Source organism: Pteronotus mesoamericanus, unplaced genomic scaffold (assembly GCF_021234165.1).
Source record: "Pteronotus mesoamericanus isolate MK-2021 breed Mesoamerican mustached bat unplaced genomic scaffold, CSHL_Meso_final scaffold_31, whole genome shotgun sequence".
NCBI lineage: Eukaryota > Metazoa > Chordata > Mammalia > Chiroptera > Mormoopidae > Pteronotus > Pteronotus mesoamericanus.
The window spans coordinates 27,859,853-27,872,086 of NW_026555312.1; the positions used below are offsets into that span (position 1 = coordinate 27,859,853).

The window sequence follows — 12,234 nt, forward strand, 5'->3', positions numbered from 1 at the left end:
CTCCTCAAAGCCTCTGTCTCCAGTCTCTCCTCTGGCGTCTCTAGCCCACTCTGCCCCTGCCTTTGCCGGAGACTCGGGTAGGTAGCTGCAAATAAAAATTTTTGCATTAGTCCTTTAAACAGTTTTTTGCATCTCCAGCTGCCTGTCTCTGGCAGAGAGCAACTCTGCTGCTTTTCACAGCTGGATGTTTTCTGTTAACTTTTGGGCTCTGGTGCTGTGGGCTAGAGATCCCTGCTTTTGGTTTAGACTCCACTCTTCTCAGGGGGATCCAACTGGCCATTTCAGTATCCTTCTGGTGCTGTCACCCATGGGTGCCCACCTGCCTTCTTGAGTCTACCGCACTCCTTACCAGTTAGATTGCACTAAAGCCAATTCTTCTGTCTCCAAAGTTACAAAGCTCCCCTCTTGCTATTGTTCAGTTGTTTGCTCCAGGTGATTTCTCCATAATTTAGCTGTAATTCCAGGTTGTTCCTGGAAGGAGGTCAGTGTGACTTCCACTCACTCCTCTGCCATCTTGATTCCCTTGCTTTTTTTTTTTCTTCATTGTTCAAGGTTTATTTAGTGTTTTAGTTGGTATAGTTCACTTGGATAGCTCACTGGATTATTTATATGTAGATGTTTCTTTTTACATTATATGGGAATGTACACTAATTTGGTATATATATTACACAAAATATGATGCTTTAGAACAATTATACACACTTGCAATATTGAATTTATACATTGGATCCAAGAATCCAAGTTGGACTAGCCATGTTGGGTAAAGAAACCAGAAATTATGTAACACACAGCGAATACACATCTAGTTCGAATGGCAACTGTAGTGTGTGCAATACTGCCAACAGTACCTTTGAAGAGATGGAACTATTTCACACTAAACAGTTCAGGACTACACAAAATAAATACCCTCCAGCATGGGGATACAAATGCATTGTTTTATGAGCCATTACTATTTCTATCATTAAAGGAAATTCATCTTTTAGTCACAGATCAGATAAAAAGGATAATATACACAATCTCCTGTAGCCTAGATGGTGAGGTGATACGACATGAGAAGACTTTAAAACTGAAGTTTTTTCTGCATCCCCCCAAAGTGTATCTTCATTCTTCTCCAAATGGGTCTCTTCCTCCAGTGACAGAGTCACCTTCACAACATTTGAGATTCCATCCTGTCCCAAGATATGAGGAAGATGTCTCCTTTTAGTCCATAAAGATCCTTAAACATGATGGAAATTGGATGTACCCCCCTAGGATTCTTCATTATACTTCCTGCTAAATCTGCTACAGATATTCCAATGGCCCAGGATATGTACCCTTTCAATTTGATCACCTTATAAGTACCTGTTTGTGAACTTCTTTCCACTGTTTCTTATCAGCATCAGTGCCTAAATCAGAGTGAAGATTCTTCAGGGAGATACTGGCAACATTCACTCCACTCTGTACAGGAACACTAGAGTCTCCATGTTCCTCAGGAATCCACCCATGATAGCTTAATGGGTGAATTCCTAGCCTTTCCCTTGTTAGGTAATGGAACTGAGCTGAATGCAGGTTACAACCACTTCCAATAACATGGTTTTTGGGAAAACCACTTATCTTCCAAACCACATACATCAAGACATCCAATGGATTGGAAACAATAAGCAATTTGCAATACGGACTGTATTTTATAAGATTAAGAATGATGAATTTAAAGATGTTCATGTTACAGTGGACCAAATTAAGATGACTTTTTTCCTCTTTTTGTGCCCCCATTGTAATAATAACCAGCTTGGAATTTGTAGTCACAATATAGTCTTTGTGAAAGACAACTCTTGGTGTTTTAAGGAAAAGCCTGCCATGTTGGAGATCCATTATCTCTCCCTTTAACTTGTCTTCCATGACCATAACAAGAACAAATTCATCTGCCAAGTCCTTCATTAAGATACTGATGGTACAGATCATGCCAACAGCACCAACCCCAACAACTGTAATCTTATTCTGGGGGCTTTGTTCTTCCTTAAAGAGATTCACAATCAGGTGATCCATGAGAGTTTCAGCACTAGACTTAGAACCAAAGGAAAGCAAGAGTGCATGGTGGGTGGGTGTTGAGACATGTGGCATTGGATCTGAACTTGTCAGCAGTTGCTCCAGTACTTAATGATACTTTTAATGGGCTGCTGGAATTAGCTTGCTAGTATTTTACTGAGAATTTTTGCATTTATACTCACCAGAGGTATTAGCCTATAGTTCTTTTTCTGGCTAGTGTCATTTTCTGATTTTGGTATCAGGGCAATACTGGCCTCATAAAACTAGTTTGGGAGTATTCTCTTCTCTTCAAATTTTTTGAAAGAGTTTAAGACAGACTGACATTAATTCTTCTTTAAATGCCTGGCAAAATTTACCAGTGAATTCATCTTCCATGGTTTTCAAGCTGTCTTGTAAAATATCTAGATTTGTCTTATGGTTTCCTTATGAATAGTTGAAAGGTAATATTTTCTGAAATACATTAATGGGCTTCCCCCTACTTTTGCACTTTTATTTTTTATGAGATGTATTCATAATTTTAATACAGAAATAAATGGTCAACATTGTTTAAATTATAATTTTGAATATATCCTCATGATTGATATTTATACCTCAACCAATATGAAACTCAGATTATTATTAAAAAGAAACATTCCGTCTTTCTTTATACTGAGTTCTGGATCTTGCAGATCTTTCACAATTTCTACTTTGATATCAGGTGGTGCTGTTGTATTAAAGTTGCAGGTTTGTGTCAAAAATAAAATCCCAAAGCAGGTCTCCATTTTCATTGCCATCAATAAAACAGTCAGATATGTTGATGGTAGACAGAAGGTCATGACACTCATATTTAATTCACAAGTTGTCCAAAATCTGAGTTAGATTAGTCACTGTGATGTACTGGCAGAGGTTATACCAGGGTAAGCGGGTATAACTTTTTCCCTGCTCGATCCATACTTTTTCCATAGCTTGTCCCAGCCACTGGTTCCCTTATACAAGAATAATAAGAATATTAGCATTGGTAGCTAAAATACTATGGAAGAATTTCAAGGTTTCTGGGATGTCCTTTACATAATGCAGCACCTGAATCACATGAATAAAGTTTTACTTCTGAAGTTATTTTTTTATCCATTATTCTATTTTGATATTCAGATGATGTCTCCTTATGCCAAGCAAACTTTATGTTCTCAAGGTTTGAAGACTTGGCTACAAGCTCTTTACACTTGGCAATTTGTTCAGCTCTTGGTTCAACAACTTCATTGTTGATAGGAACTCCTGGGTATTGAACCTGCACTTTGGAGAGAATTTGAAGATCAATTCACCTCCACCTCCACCAATGCTTAGAATCTTAATTTCTGATTTTTTATCTCCAATCCTTGCTATTATTCCTGGCAGCTTCTTGTCCAGGAATTCCTGCATGCTCTGGTGTTCTGTGGAATTGTTGTTAACCTCCGAAAAGATTATATGTATCAGCTGTGATCAGAAAACAAGCTTCTCCTGGAAGATGCCATATCTGATTTTCTCTGGACTTTTATAATCAATCTGTCACAAGAAGAATCAGGACTCTTACAGAGGGAATTAAGAAAGAGTTAATATTCCATTTGTGACATCCAAATATTTTTTTCAGTCAAGAGCAAATCATAAGCTGGAAATCAGATCTGTAAGAACAGAAGAGGAATTCCTTAACCTCTTAAGCATTCTTTTAATATATTACTGAAAAAAATCTAAGAGACTCAGATCATGGAGTTTTTTTGAAGGGATTAGGACACCCATCCTGGAAGACACTTGGTTACCTAAAAATGCAGTTGAATTGAAATAAATTGGGCAAAAGTTTAGTTTTTTCTCTGCCATCTTTGAGATGGGGCCTTATAAGGAAGATCAAAGCAGTTGTAAAAAATTAAGAATATTTTGTCTACCTAAAAGTAGTGAGAATTTTTATCCTATTGATATATAAATAAATAATATGTGTTTATATGTAATATACACATGTATATGTGTGTATATGAGGTCTGTCTGGAAAAAGTCCAGCCATTGTTAATGTAATGAGAATGGTTTGTGTGACATCAATGTAACCTGGCTGCCAAGGAGAGTAGACTGGAATGTGTATGCATAAACAATGATGACTTCACTATACTAGTCACTAGTAGATGCCATTGAATGAGCATGTTTACTGTGTGACCATCACATTAAAAAATAACTGAGTAGACCAATGAATATACATCAAATTTTGCATTAAGTTTGAACATTCTTCTTCAGAAACTACTCAGATGACTCAGAAGGCTTTTGAAGACAATGCAGTGAATGAAGTGCAAATGAAGTGTGGCACAAATAATTCAAGATGGTCAAGAATCTATTGAAAGTGATCTATGTTCTGGAAGGCCTGCCATCAACAGAACACCAGAGAATGTATGGGCTGCAATTAACAAAGATCAGAGACTGACAGTGTAAGAACTAGAAGCTGATCTGGGCATTCCAAAAACTACTGTGCCTGTGATTTTGATGCAGGTCTTGGCCTGAAATGTGTCGTGGGAAAATCCACCCTGTGCTTCTGTTACCAGAGCAAAAGGAATATCGTGTTACAGTTGCTAATAATGTTGGGGGAACTGTGTAAGGTCCCAAAGTATCTACTTTGGAGGGCACTGAAGCATCATTGTCCTATGTACAATGTTTCTTGCATCTTGTATCTTCTTCAGTACTTCAATAAATGCCCCTATTTTTTATATTACATGGCTGAATACTTCCTAGACAGTCTGTGTGTGTGTGTGTGTGTGTGTGTGTGTGTGTATACAGGGTGGGGAAAATGGGAAAAAATAGCCAAAAACTATCCTTTTTATTCCCAACTTCCAGTTTCTAAGCTCCTTATTCAACCTTCTTCTTTCCCACTCATAAGTGCCCCACACCCTCATCCTTCCCAACTAGGTCTGACCTCTGTAAACAGTATCCCAGACTTTTTTCTTACTACATCTCTGCTCCAACAGCTTAGATCAGCCAAAATTCCCAGTGGCCCAAGACAGCCATGTCACACAAGAAAGTGATACAACAAACCTGGTCACTGACTCCCATGACAAATATGGGCAAAATTTATTTGCAATATAAAAGAAAATGCCTAGAGTTATAACCCCAAAAAGAAGTTTTTAGCATGAGAATTTCAAAACTCATGGCTATTAGTTGGGTGTCCAAATAACTAGTTCCCAGTATTTCCCAATCATACCTATAGATTGTGAGGGCAGTCAATGCCCACAAAGGAAGCAGATTCAAAGGGTTTAACTGGAGAGCTCTAATAAACAGGTTATTTACTGAAGTGGGCAGTTTAAAGGGGTAGTCAGATATTTCGGGAGTGGTAGTGGTTTCCCACCTGAGAAGTAGGGCAGCGAGGACACAGTCACTGCAGACCCAGAAGAGAGGAATTATTCCCATGGAGGACACAATTACTGCAGAGCAGGACAGGTAGAAGAATTTCCAACCTCTTTGTACCTCACTCTGATATCCCACTGGTGTTGTCCATAGGTCAAAAATAACTGACCAAGCTGAAGGTATGGAAAGTAAATCTGGGCCCTGTGGCCAATAGAGAACATCCAGAACAGATACCATATGCCCTTGAGGCTCAGCAGACTCTTGTAGACAGTGTCTTGTTTCTTCAGAGATTATATCACTGACAGTAGAATTTCCAGAGTTCATGCTTACCTCACATTCATGAGGACTGATAGGATTCACCCCTTTGGCAAGGTAAAACTAAGAACCTCAAATGAATTATATAAAACTGATAACTTATTAAGTCAGCAAAATCACCTAAAGCATCTCCAAACACAAATAAAAATTTTAAAAAATTTAAAAACCAGGAAACATTTTTCTATGAGGAAAATATTTGGACACCACTGAAAATCGGTGTTTGTGTGATGTGTTCACGAATGTCAAAATACACTTTAGGATACTTCTCATTATCAATAAAACAGAATTGTGGTATTTTCTGCAGATGTCAGAGCCATCCACAAAAACAAAATGATGTTTTTAAAAGCAATTATTCAACTGGAAAGAATTTGGCAAATACATATAAGGTTATATTATTATGTAATTCATTATTATAATATAAAGTTGTATAATATTCTAATGCAATACATATTAACAAGTATACATTATTTTTATATTATAGATTCTGAAGACATTCTTTTTGCTAAATAAGTATTTATTAAGTACCTGTCATGAGCCAATGCTCTAGAATACATAAATATGTAAAGTTTCAACCCTCAAAAAATTTACACTCTAGTAAGTACAGTGGTCAATAAACTGGTCTGTGGGCCCAATCCAGCCTTCTGCCTGTTTATTTACAGTTTGTGAACTGAGTCATTTTACAGTTTTAAATGGTTTTTTAAAATCCAAAAAAGAATAATATGTCATGTAAAAATTATACAAAGTGTAAATTTTAACGTCCATAAATAAGTTGTATTGGAACACAGCCACACCATTTGTGTACATGTTGACTATGGCTGTTTTGTGCCATAACCACAGAGTTGAATAATTGAGACAGAGCCTATGAAGCCCACACAGTCTAAAGTAGTCATTATCTAGCCCTTCACAGAAAAATGTTGCCAAGCCCTGCTCTAGCAGAAGAAGACAGATCTATAAACAAATTACTGCAGCAACTTCAAGTCAAGTATATTTGAGAAAAGTCAGGACAAAAAGTAGGAAAAAAGCTATTTCAGCCTGTAGAGAAGAGCAGAGAGAGGAGAGCCAGGGATGCTTACAAAGGAGTTGGGTTTGACATTTTTAAGAACAAATTGGTAGTATCTATACAATATTGATGAATTTACACATCAGCAGGGCTCTCCAAAAGCAGTGTTCCAATGCTGATAGATATACACAGGTTTCACTAAATGTTAATCCTTTTCCTTGGTGACCAATGCTAAGCACTGGCTACATTCCCAGATTGAAACATGGCTGGGCGTTTTACACATGCTATATCTGGCTATGGTGTAATCACTGACTCGCTCAGAAATTGGAGCTGTGCCAACCTAAAGCCTTACTGCCACTGGATTTCCATCAACTACACTAACTAGCCACAGAGAGGTATGGGGAATTTGTGGTTAGAAATGATTCAAAGATGAAAAATAATAAAATAATTGGTTTGAAAGCCAGGAACCATAAGTGGAGGGATAACTTGAAAAAGTACAGCACTAACTGAAGAATGGAGATAAAAAGCTGAAAAAATAATCAAAGGCAGTCAAGAAAAATAGGTCCCGATAAACAGCATGCCCCAGAGAGCAAGCTGCAAGGGGGTGTCTTAGAGAAATAACACACTGGAACACATAGCCTCATGTGGCAAGCCAGTACAGGAAATCTGTTTCCTCTCCTCAAATACTAATAATGAAATGAAATGTTGCTTCCTGACAGGAGTGAGAAGGCCATGCCACTGACTTATGTGAAATGGACTAATTGTTCTGACAAGTTAGTTTCTGAGAATGTTTAATGCTGGTTGAGTCTCCCTTCCATGTGTTAGTCTCTGGCTCACTGTATACAATGTTGACTGATGCTGGTTAGAGGTAAGCATCCCTTGTGGAATCTGGAAGGAATGCCTAAAAAGGAACCAAAGAAAAGTGAAGTCTTGATGTTCAGAGAGTATTCTCAGTAACTTGAAAGGGGTGCCCCTTATCTCTCACAAGTTTCAAAGAGAAGAAACCCTGAATGCTTGGAAGACTCCCATATTCCTCTTGAGCTCTGCAGGGCCAGCCAAACACAGACAGCCTTCCCACTGCCTGGTTACCTGCATTGAACTAGGTTTCTGGCATTGCGGCTGGCCCACATTAAAGTACCCTAACCACTGCTCCCTCTTTCCTTACGTCCACCACACAATGATTGCCCAGAGTCTCTAGTCCATTTTTACAACTCCCATCATAGCAAAGAGCTAAAGGAGTCTTTGCATAGATCTGTTCTGTTTTCTGGAAGCTGTGTTCATTCTTATCCTCATAAGTGGTTCTAGGTTCTTTAGGATGCATGGCAGTTTTCTAGGGATAATAAAGAAGTCTTCCCCATACGTGTTTCTTGACTAAAAGGAGACAGTACCTGGTAGATGTTATAACTCTTCTATGGTATTTTACAGATTTAAAATGCTTATGTCTTATATAGCCTCACAAAGGTGCTATGGGTGAATCATTTCATTCCTGCTTTACAGATGAAACAACAGAGACATAAAGAGGTAAAGCTTTAGCTGAAAAGTGCTGGAGATCTTTAGAAGCCAAGTTCTCAGTGTGCCATTAGCCCAGGCTGCCTGAAAGTACACTGTATTGAAAATCACTGAACCCAACACTTTCCAATAGAGCTAACATTAGAAGTATTTGCTCAAGCCTATCCCAAAAGAGCAGTATTCTCCTTAAAAGGTACAGACTAGATAGAAAATGAATAAATTAAATATAATGCTGCTCATTTGGAAAGTGTCTGTGTGTCTGCATATGGGAGCTGGATGTGAGATGTTTGTGGATTTCTCTCTAGGGCACACATGTGTGTTTTGAGTGCCTCTGTGTGTGTGTGTAAATGAACAAGAGCACAAATTCCCTACTCCTCCTCAAATGGGGGCAGTGGAAAGGAAAATACAAATAACAGTAACCATAGAATTCAGTGCTGCCCTAGGAATTCAGAGAAGGTAGATCAGGGAGAACTTTTCAAGAATGAGAATCTTAAGTCCCAGGCATGAGACTCCCCGCAAGCGGTGCTTGACTTGACTTCTCCATTCATCCATGGCAGAAGGCTAACCTCTCATCTCATTGTCAGTTTTTCATGCTTGTTCACTTCCATCATAAAAAGTTTTTGAGAAGCTAAAGAAATGGATATTTTTAAAGGTAGAACTAAAATGAGGGCACTGTAGGTTATAGCATGAGTATATTTACAATTTTCCTGTGACAGTTTTAATCCTATCGACATTCCTTATATTACTCTTCAGAGAATTTTTATGCATGAAAAACAGCAAATTGTTCATCTCTGAAACACTAGTTCTGTGACACTGAGAGTATTATGAAAATTATAAATGATAAGAAAACTCTGGGCCAATTTTTATTTGACTCTCCAAGAATTATATAGGATGGGAATCTGACCCTTTGAGAGTTAAAAATGGTTTCTAAAGATGGAGAAGATAATGTACTAGAGCCAAAGTGCATTAAATCATATTGGTAGTGCAATTATCTCTCAGCAAAGATCCTTGCAGTTGAAGTTCAAGCTGGAGGTCAAGAAGATGGTTGGGGGAAACAGGGTCCCCCTTGTTAAAATAAAGCAATTAGTGTAATATATACTGTAGGGAAAGAAGGGGAGGGAAATTCCCCTTGTCAAATGTTGAGCATTTAGAGTACTGCTTAGAGCAAAAGTAATAAGGCATTCGTCACACACACAAAAAAAAAATTGGCCATATACCATGTCTAAGTGCAAACATGTGTGTTCTTTATTTCTTTAATTCATTTAAACTTCTGTTAACTGAGAATATTTTTATGTGCATTCTCAGTCATTCCCTTTCTCCCTTGAACAAAAATGTGTCAGGGGTCAGGAATGGTGCCCATGGTTGCAAATACATTTAATACCATAAAATATTTAACAGTTCTTTTTAGTATGGCTAAGCTTCCAACCTCAAATAGCTAAACAAACTTTAATTTACAATTCATGGGCTGAAGTATTCAAAGGGCCATAATATTTTGTTGCTGTTCATTTATATCTCTTAGAGAGACATTAAATTAAAAATGAGCCATTTAGAAGTTTCAAAGCCAACCTTTCTTTTTGTGAAATAAAGATCTTTATTTCTTCAACAGAGACAAGAGGAAATGGGGGGCAGGGAAAAGGAAGGGAAGGGGTAAGTCAAGGAACATATAGCAAGGACTCATGGACAAAACCAAAGGGGAAGAGCTGAGGGAGAGAAGGAGGGAGGGGGCAAGGGAAAGTGGTGGGGGAGAGGCAGAGACAAATGTATTTGAAAAAATAAATTAAAATAAAATTTTAAAAAAATCTTTATTTCTAAGAGTTTACAATTTTGCTATGGAGAAGAGCAGCACAGCCTTATCAGTTTTAAAGGTCTTTGCTCTCCACAGAAATTTTTAAAAATCATCCTTGAAAAGAGAGTATTTTGATCCAGCTGGGATTCAGAATTTGGTCCTCATAAATAGAAATAAATAAATAAATAAATAAACTTTTGTAATTATACACATGACAACATGGATGATTCTAAAAAAAATATTATTCTTAGTTTTCACTTATTGTAAGACCTTATCCAAAAGAGTATCAACTGTATAATTCCATTTATCTGAAGTTCTAGAACAGGCAAAATAACCTATATTGAAAAAAAATGTAAAGAGTGGTTTTCTGGGTGAGGGATTGACTGAGAAGGGACATAAGGAAAGTTTCTGGGGTGAGAGTAGTGGTTTGTATCTTAATGGCAGTTTGAATTACTCAATTGTCAAAATTCAGCAAACATACACTTAGGATGTACATTTCATTTTATATCAGTTTTACCTCAAAAGAAAAAAGCACATGTCAAAACATAGAATTCTTATTAATGATGTAGTTAAGGAGAAGTGTACTGATGTCTGTAACTTACTCTGAAATCAATGAAAAAAAAGACAGATTGATGGATGGAGAGATATGTAATAACACAAGTGTAGGAAACTTTTAATAGTAGGACCTAGGTAGTGTATATACAGGTATTCCCATAAAATCCTTTGGACATTCATAATAACATAATAACATGAATATTTCATAATAACAAGTTGGAGAAAGGGTGAAAGGAGGTACTATTAACAATTAGGCCAGGGACACAGGCATGAGGTGATACATCTCACACAAGATTGGACAGGTTGTCACCCCATGAAAAAGTAATCCTGACTTAATCTTAGCCTTCCTCAGGTCTACTTTCATGGAACCAAGGTAAGTATTTCCTTTGGATTATTTTAGTGTTAAAATCATTATAAGGCTAGTCAAAAGTCATATAGTCCTCCCTTCCTCCAATATAGAAGTGCAGAATTTGTGCAGCAAAAGGTAAATGTGAGAGCCAGTTCTGGGCTATCAGTAGATGTCTTAGGGCAGAGTGTCCCAGAAAGCTTTTTTAAAGAGAGAAGACTTGGAAGGTCTGTACTGTCAGCCTTTTGCCCCTTTTCCTTCATCTACTTTCATTCTGCCTGAAATACAGTGCCTAGAGGTGCAGCGGCCATCTTGCGGCCATCTTGCAGCCATCAGGATGAAAACCCACACACCACAGATGGAAGAACAGGAAGATAGATAGAACCTGGGGATTAGCCTTGTTTCAGCTACACTAATATTTCTTATTACCAGACACAAATAAACTCCTTATTTTAAAACAGCTTCAGGTTTTCTTTTACATTAATAAAGTCAAAGTTAGAATTTTTTTTTAAAGTTTTCTTTTACATTCAATCAAACACATGCCTAACTAATATTCAGGGTATCTCAAATCAGCTCTCAAAAATATTTTAGTTTAATTCACATTAACTTGAGAAATGAATGTATTATGTTGAAAACTTTGAATAGAAAAGAAGAAAGGTGAAACGTCCTACAATTAAAACAAACAGGGTTATGAAGGCCAGGTGTGTGTATGGGGATGGCTTAAAAGCAAATCAGCATGTCTTCTGTTCTATCTCTTCTCTCCTTAACATTTTTGTACTGGATCTGGTTGAAAGGAAAAAACCCACAAAGAACAGGCTTGAAATGAAGAGAGTCTGTCCCAAGCAGCACAATACAACGACCTGAGAGGGTAGTGTAAAGAATAGGGGAAACTCTTGCCAAACAGCTAGTGCTGGGGTTATACCAATTGTGTGTTTGAGTATGTGTAAAGACCCCAGGCAAGTCTTTATCTCAACTTCAAACAACCTGCCTCAGTGCATAGCAGATGGCTCTACTTCATAGACAAAGCCATAGGATCCTCCAAATACCAGAGGCCTGGGGTAACTACTATACAGTTACAAGTCTGGGGACATTTTGGTAATAGTAGTGGGAAGTGAGTCCCATTTGCTTTGAGGTCTGGGAGTCATGGGATATATAGTAAACTAAGGTAATTGAGTTATTCTATAGGTATTGCTGCTACATGCCAACCATAGGTTTTCAGACCATGTTTAAATGTAATAATTTAAGCAGAATAAATTCACACTACATGGACACATAAAGAAGATATAGATATGTACTTTTCTTGTGTTTCCAGAAATGATTGGCTTCTTGCCCACAGCAGATGGAAAACTTTAATCTGCTAAACTTTTA

At 37.5% G+C, this 12,234-nt stretch overlaps 1 pseudogene; it reads right to left on the minus strand.

Annotated features, from left to right (window-relative positions):
* Positions 1–1,060: 1,060 nt before the first annotated feature.
* LOC129085584 (L-lactate dehydrogenase A chain-like) lies at positions 1,061–7,991 on the minus strand (annotated as a pseudogene).
* Between the last annotated feature and the right edge of the window lie 4,243 nt (positions 7,992–12,234).